Source organism: Mirounga leonina, unplaced genomic scaffold (genome assembly GCF_011800145.1).
Source record: "Mirounga leonina isolate KUSES-001 unplaced genomic scaffold, KU_Mleo_1.0 Mir_115, whole genome shotgun sequence".
Taxonomy (NCBI): Eukaryota; Metazoa; Chordata; class Mammalia; order Carnivora; family Phocidae; genus Mirounga; species Mirounga leonina.
This window is the reverse complement of record NW_023270268.1, coordinates 89,046,804-89,054,997: the sequence shown is the minus strand read 5'-3', so window position 1 is coordinate 89,054,997 and position 8,194 is coordinate 89,046,804.

Below are 8,194 nucleotides of genomic sequence, written 5' to 3'. Positions count from 1 at the left end.
CTTTCTTTCTTTCTTTCTTTCTTTCTTTCTTTCTTTCTTTCTTTCTTCTTTCTTTCCTCCTTTCTTTCGAAAGAGGGAGAGCGCATGCACAAGTGATGGAGGGGGACAGATGGAGAGGGAGAGGGAGAGAATCTTAAGCAGGCTCCCCACTCAGGGTGGAGTCTGACGCAGGGGTCGATCTCACAACCGTGAGATTAGGACCTGAGCCAAAATCAAGAGTCAGACACTTAACCAACTGAGCCACCCAGGCACCCCTATATTGAGATTTCCTTATGTTCAAGTCTTTATTTCACTGACAGATGATGGAATTTAGGGAAGAAGCTGATATGTCAGATGGAGGTTTTATTTATTTTAATTCAGGCATATGACTAACTTATGGAAACAGAAAAAAATTTACCAAACCTCTTTCACAGAGCAATGACTTCTAGAATGTAAGGGCTTTGAGATATCCACCTTATTGTACGTAGAATAACTCACAAGATTGTACTTTCAGACTGATGATAGATATAACATCCAGATTCCTTGAATTTGAGACTACAAGGAGGAAGGACCCTGGTGAATTCTTCAGAAGGTGCTCTGGTTGGGCTGTGAAAGACACATGGCTAGAGCAGATGGCCCTTGTTCCCAGTTGCTGATCTGCCTTCATTCAAGAGAATGAAAAGCTGCTTTAAAATTTCATACCCAATTATGTTACAGGCTGGCTTCTCTAGAGATCAGACTCTGACGTGAAATGTAATGTGCAGGATGTTTATTAAGGAGTACCCTTGGGGTCGGCACCCGTAGAAGGGAGAAGAGGAAGCAAGTTTGGGAAAAGAGGTCAAGCTGCCATGTGGGCTTGACATCAGCCTCAGTCTAAGGGGTGCTTGAGCACTAAAAGGGCCCATCAGAGTTGTCCCATGTTGGGCTGGAAGGGCTGAGCCTCTGTACTCTTACTGGACTCAGTCATTGGATGGGGACTGCCCGAGGAAGGGCATGACCTTGGGCAATGTCGCTCTGCAGCCGATACAGTTCCTAATGGCTAAGAGCTGAAGGCTGCTGGCCCATGGCACTTCCAGCAGCTGAGTCTACAAGTCCCCCCTTATAGAGCCCTCTCTGTGGTGCATCACTGTGACCACCACAAATTGCTTAGTGCTTCAAAACAGATGAAAACTTAGTCTTAGTGTGGATCATCCATTTTGTGTTCTAAGTATGACTTTGGACTACAAACACCAGGGTTCCAACCAGGGCGATGAGTTCAAGTGGAACTGACTGATCTTTGAGAAAAGGAGACTCAAGAAGATGACAAAGTCTTCCATGGAGTTTTAGGGAGGATTTTATGAACCTCTGAATTATTCTAAAGTTTTTGGCTATGTGGCCAAATTCTGGGCAAAGTTTGTATCAACTCAAGGCTATGAGTGTATTTTGGGGTCTGACTGTGAACTGCATATCTATGACTTTTTATTTGGCTGAGTTTGGATTTGACATCTCTTACTGCTCACTGGACTTGAAAAAAAAAATTTTTTTTTAAATATTTATTTATTTGACAGAGAGAGACACAGCGAGAGAGGGAACACAAGCAGGGGGAGTGGGAGAGGGAGAAGCAGGCTTCCCGCGGAGCAGGGAGCCCGATGCGGGGCTCGATCCCAGGACCCTGAGATCATGACCTGAACCGAAGGCAGACGCTTAACGACTGAGCCACCCAGGCGCCCCGAAAAAAAATTTTAAGTAAAATTATTAAGGACACAGGATTTAATTTTTAAAAAAAGATTTGGATGTTGTATTGTCAAAAGCCACTTTTCCTGTATCTTGTGATTTAATTATAGAAAACTTGTAATCCCAGGTGATCATGTTATATTACTACTCTGAAGAATATGGTTTAGTCCAATTGACTTGACAGGAACATGCTCGTGTAGAAAAGAGCTATCCTGCTATCTGTAGAAAGACCTGATTGCAAGGGTGGCCCCTGGCTGGTCTCTGAACTTAGATTTGGGGAGCGTTCCCCCCAATTCCTCACTGATAAGAGAATTGGCTCACAGAGTGCCTAAACTGTTTGTACAAACAGGATGGCTTGTGTTGAACATCTGCTCTCCTTCAGGGTATTTGGAATTTTGGTGCGGGCTTGGCAGAGGCTGACTACATGACCAGCCTCCCCAAAAAACCTTGGGCACCGAGTCTCCAATGAGCTTCCTTAGTAGACAACATTTCATAGGCATTTTCACAATTCAATGCCTGAGGAATTAAGCATATCCTGTGTAACCCCCCTGGGAGAAGACTCTTGGAAGCTCTAGGCTGGTTTCCTCTAACTTCTTCCCATATACCTTTCCCCTCTGCCAATTCTGCTTCATATCCTTTCTCTGTAATAAATCACAGCTGTGAGTATGACTGCATGCTGAATCTGGTGAGTCCTCCCAGAGAATTACTGCACCAATGGGGTGGTCTTGGGGACCTCCAACACAATGTTACCGTACATGTACTTAAATCATATTTCTGTCTGACAGTTTACACATGTAAATCATAGTTCTCAATTATACTTTTTCCTTAATGAAAGCCAGAAATATACATATTTACTCACAAAATTAGGTGAATGAAGGTGCTGTGGTTAATACAGAAGACAAAGGATAGATTTTAAGGGCTAACTGTGGAAATAACTATATCTACTATTAGCCATTTCCATAGAACTGATACAAACTGGGACCAAGAATCTCTAACCAAGAATTCCAGTATATTTTCTAAGGAGCCCCAGAAAGAAGCCTTCACCTCACCACTCCTCATCACCCTTCCCCGCCCTCCACCCCAAACAAAGGGTGGGATGCAGCTCAAGCAATGTAACATCATAACATTAGATGCTTATATTTTTTTCTAAAGAGAGAGACTTCAAGTCAGTGGTATAAACTTCTATCTTAAGAAACTAGAAAAAGAAGAGCAAATTAAACTCAAAACAAGTCAAAGAAAGGAAATAATAAAGAGAAAAGCATAAATCAATGCAATCAAAACCAGAAAACGAGTAGAGAAAAAATTCAATAAATCTGGAAGGCAATTTTTAAAAAATATTAATAAATCGATACACTTCTAACAGACTTCTTAGCAGACTAATTAAATATAACAGCATAGGGTGCTTGGGTGGCTCAGTCAGTTAAGCATCTGCCTCCGACTTGGGTCATAATCTCGGGGTCCTGGGATCGAGCCCCACATCCGGCTCTCTGCTCAACAGGGAGTCTGCTTCTCCCTCTCCCTCTGCCTTCTCCCCCCTGCTCATACTCTGTCTCTGTCTCTCAAATAAATAAATAAATACAATCTTAAAAAAAAATAACAGTAGGGCACCTGGGTGGCTCAGTTGGTTAAGCGACTGCCTTCGGCTCAGGTCATGATCCTGGAGTCCCAGGATCAAGTCCACATCAGCTCCCCACTCAGTGGGGAGTCTGCTTCTCCCTCTGACCCTACCCCCTCTCGTGCACTCTCTCTCTGTTTCAAAGAAGTAAATAAAATCTTTTAAAAAAATAAATAACAGTATAATTCAAACTTATGAGTCAGGCACTATATAATGCTGTTTATATACTTATCTTTTTATCTTATATAATCCTGAAAACAACGTATCTTGGTAAGTAATGTTATACATATTTTTAAAGATGAGAAAGCAAAGATTTATAGATTTTGGTTAATTTGCCCAAGGTCACATAGCTGATAAAATCCAGAATTAGTCTTGAACCCAAGTTGTCTGACCTAGACCTTCACCATCATATTATCCTAACTCCTAATACTCTGAAGAGGATACAGAGGTGTCCATCCTGATCCCCATTTTAGGAGCAGCTAACTTTGCTCCCAGCTGCTAGGAATATCTGCTGTTGACAGGTCACAGCTGCATCCCTCACTGGAAATTGATCTGAGCCTGTAGAGAATGGCCTCTCCCACGACTGGATGATGCAGAGCTTCAAAGGAATGACTTCTTTCCCCAATCTGGGAAAACTATAAAACCTCTCTTAGTTCCAGCGTTCTTCATAGGATTGGTTGAGGCTTCAGTTGCAACTATATTGCAAGTCAGTTTCTCCCTGTGCCCAGATCTGCCTTCCCCAAATCTTTGCAGATGTATCTCCCTGGGATGCTCCTTAATAAACCTTTGCACTCAACCCTCTGTCTGAGTTTGCTTCCAGGGAACTAAATTAAATCTCATATTGTGGTTAGCTTTTCTTTTAAGATTTTATTTTATTTATTTATTTATTCATTCATTCATTTATTTATTTATTTATAGAGGGCATTTGTAGGAGGAGGGGCAGAGGGAGAGGGAGAGAGAGCATCCCAAGCAGACTCTGTGCTGAATGAGGAGCCCTACCCGGGGCTGGATCTCATGACCCTGACATCATGACCTGACCCAAAATCAAGAGTCAGACTCTTAACTGACGGAGCCACCCAGGTGCCTTGTGGTTACCTTCTCCAAATAAAATTAAATAACCATTGTGCACATTAATACCATTATACATTATGGGAAATAATCATGTGTACTTACTTTCAAATTGTTCAGAAAAAAATTGTCCTTTTACTACTCTAACAACTTTTCGGTAAGGGAAAAATTATTTCAAAATAAAAAGCATCTTTAAGATGAAAGACATTTTCAGGCAAATAGAATGAGTAAGTTCACCATCCATAAGCTCTCGAAAAGAGTATTGCAAAGGCTAAGTGTCTACTTTAGGAAGAAGAAAATTGAATGAAAAAGAAAGGAGAGGGTTTCAAAGAAAATGAAATCATTAAACATGTTCTTAAATCTAAATAAATATTTAAATCTTTTAAAAAGATTAATTTAAGCTTTTAGGAATGCTTGGGTGTCTCAGTCAGTTAAGCATCTGCCTTCGGCTCAGGTCATGATCCCAGGCTACTAGGATAGAGTCCTGAATTGGGCTTCTTGCTCAGCGGGAAGTCTGCTTCTCCCTCTGCCTGCTGCTCCCCCTGCTTGTGCTCTCTCTCTCTCTGACAAATAAATAAATAAAATCTTTTAAAAAATAAATAAACTTAAAAAAAAAACAGTTAACAATAACAAAAGGATAGCAAGATAGGGTTAAGTTTTTCTAAGGTTTGAGAAGATGTATTGATTAACTTTAGACTGTTAAGTCTAAGACCTGCAAAAGAATAGGTATAGAATTTGTGAATTCAAACCAAATGGAGAGTGGAAGAAGGAATAAAGAAAAACTATCAATCTAATATGAAACAAGAAAAGAAAAGTAAGCAAGGAATAAAACAAAGGTAATTAAAAACTCGTAAAATAAAATGGTAGGAATAAGACCCACTATATTAGTCATTTATAATGCCTATACTTTTATATTTACTAATTAGAAGAAATTGGATTAAAAACAATGCAGCTATATTCTGCTAACAAGAGATATAAGTAAACATTTCACAGAAAAGGAATGAAAAAGTTATTCAGGGATATCAGAATACTCTCAGCTATAGGCAACTGAATACCTAACTACAAGAGGCTTAAGCAACAAGAACGTTTACTGACTCAGTAAGAAACCTGGAGGTAGGTAGTTCTAAGGCTGGTTCTGTAGATAAATAATGCCATCAAGGGCTTAGGCTCTTTCTATCTCTCCAATATGCCATTCTCAATGTTTCTGAGATATTGGCCTTCATGGTTACAAAATGGCTGCAGCATCTCCCATGATCACATCTCACCTGATAACATCCCAAAAAAGAGGGAAAAAGGATTTCCCCTTAAGTATCTCTTTATGGAGGAAGCACTTTCCTGGACAGACAGCATACTTCCCCTTTACATCTCTTTGCCGAAGTGGGTCACATCGCCATCTTTAAACCAACCCCTCTAGAAGGTAATGAGATGACTAAAACTGGCTTACCCCAACCATGAGTCAAGTATGGGTCTGAAAGAGCATCTACTTTACCTAAGCACTTTGCTGCTGAGTATCTGAACAAAACTGAGTTCTCCTAACAAGGAAAGAGTGACTGCCTTTGAGTAACTAACTAACCCACTCCAAGTGTCTGTCACACTCAGCAAGGACTAACCAAATTAACATAGTCATAGGAATATCAATATAAGACAAAATGGACTTTAAGACAATGAGAATCAATAAAGGAGAAAGAGAAGCACACAATGAAGAAAAGGAACAATTCACTTGGATGATATGAAAATCTTGAACCCAAACAGCCTTAAATTAAGCAAAAGTAAAGAAGATAAGCAAAAAGTGGCAAAATTACAAGGAGAAATGAACAAATCATCCACCACATATGAGAGACCCTCACTACCTCAGCTTTGTTACTGAGATCACAAAAATATGCTATGTTTAGCTCGGCCTGGGGGTAGAACGGGACTCAGATGTAGGAGACAGAAATATTCTCTGCCAAGAGGAAGCTATAGGTGGGAGAGATGAGGAAGGCAAGGCCAGTGAGGGATAGCACCGTGGGCTGTCAGCGGCCAGTTGCGCCTGCAGCTGGAGAATGGGTTTATGACCCTGAAGACGGGATCTCAGCAGGACGTCCCTATGCAGGTATAGCATCATGTCGTTAGCCTGGGTTCGTATCCCACCTCCACCATTTCCTAGCTGTGAACTTGGGGCAAATATTTAACCTTTCTATGCCTTGATTTCCTCCTAGTAAAATGGAGTTGATATTAATTTTCTTAAAGTTTGTTGTATTAATTATTACACTTTATTTTTTTTACTACATTTGTCATTGTTTTGTGATTTCAGTTATTGCTTTTATTTCTTCCAGAGGCGATTTCTCAAAAGTAATGAGTAGATTAATGAATTTTTGTGTTGGTGACTAATTGGCTGTAGGAACAAAGGGAAGCAATCAGCTTTAAAATCTATCTGACTTGAGGACTATGAGCATAACAATTGTACTAAGGTGTGTGTTTGGGACGGGGTTGGGGGTACTGAAGGTGGAAGAGTATCCTGACTGCTCTATTCTATAATACTACCTCTGTTGGGAGGAGAGTATAGTCTTGTGCTGGAAGCAGCTCACACTGGCTCGCCGGAATTGATGGCTAAATTTCCAGAAGTTTGTGAGCAGTTATTAACCACCATTATTTAGAATTACAGTTGACCCTTGAACAATGCAGGGGTTAGGGGCGGCAACCACTCTTGGATCTTTAGTCAAAAATCCACATATAACTTATGACTCCCAAGAACTTAACTAATAGCCCACTTACAGATAACATAAACTGTTGATTAACATACATTTTGTATATTAGCTGTATTATATGCTATATTCTACGATAAAGTAAGCTGGAGAGGAGTAAATGTCATTAAGAAAATCATAAGAGAAAGTACATTTACAATACTGTATTGTATCAAAAACATCCGTATATAAGTAGACCCACACAGTTCAAACCCGCGTTGTTCAAGGGTCAACTGTGAAAATAGATCATATTTTTTAAAATAATAAATACTGAAAAGTCATCACTTCCTAATTATTTTACGACATTTTATTATTGTCTATACTCGAGTTCTTTCTGTCTACTGTATCCCTATGGTAAAATATTATATAATGGTGTGCTACTATTCATCTCTGCTCAACTCCGCATTCAGAGATATCACATCGGGAACTCAAGTCAGCCATAGTGAGGATATTTACACCATGGAATTGGCAAACACTACAAATCAGGACTTGATTTATTGCTTTGTTAATTGTCTAGACTTCAGAAACCAGTGGAGCATATGTTAATAAGGTAGATTAAATTTAAATGTGTGTCATGTCTGCAGCCATTACATTTTAAAGAACACAAATGAAGAAATATTCTTCCAGCATTTGAAAACTATTCTCCAGTTCAGCAAAGAAGGAGCTCATGTCAGTGACAATCAGAGGAGTTCTGACATATGTCTTCATTGTTTCATTTTCATCCCACTTAATGTAAACTGAAGTATCAACCAACATTTATGTAAGAATTATACTCATTGATGATTGCAACCATAGTTTGGCTACACATAAGAGTTGGACAAAAATCATTGAAATAGTCTGTGAGGATCAATTGGTTATTTGAAATTTACGATAAGGAGTATTATATATTTTATTATTTGCAAATTATGTGCTATACAACCTCTATATCCCGAAAATGTATAATAAACAAAAACATATATGCAAATTCTTTTCTCCAGAGAGCTGATTGCTCAATATTTAACAGCACATCACTGGTGGAGATCATGTGTGGTATGATATGGGAGTAAAATCCTGAACACAGGGAGGAAGGCCAGAAACTGGGTATGTCCATCAGGTG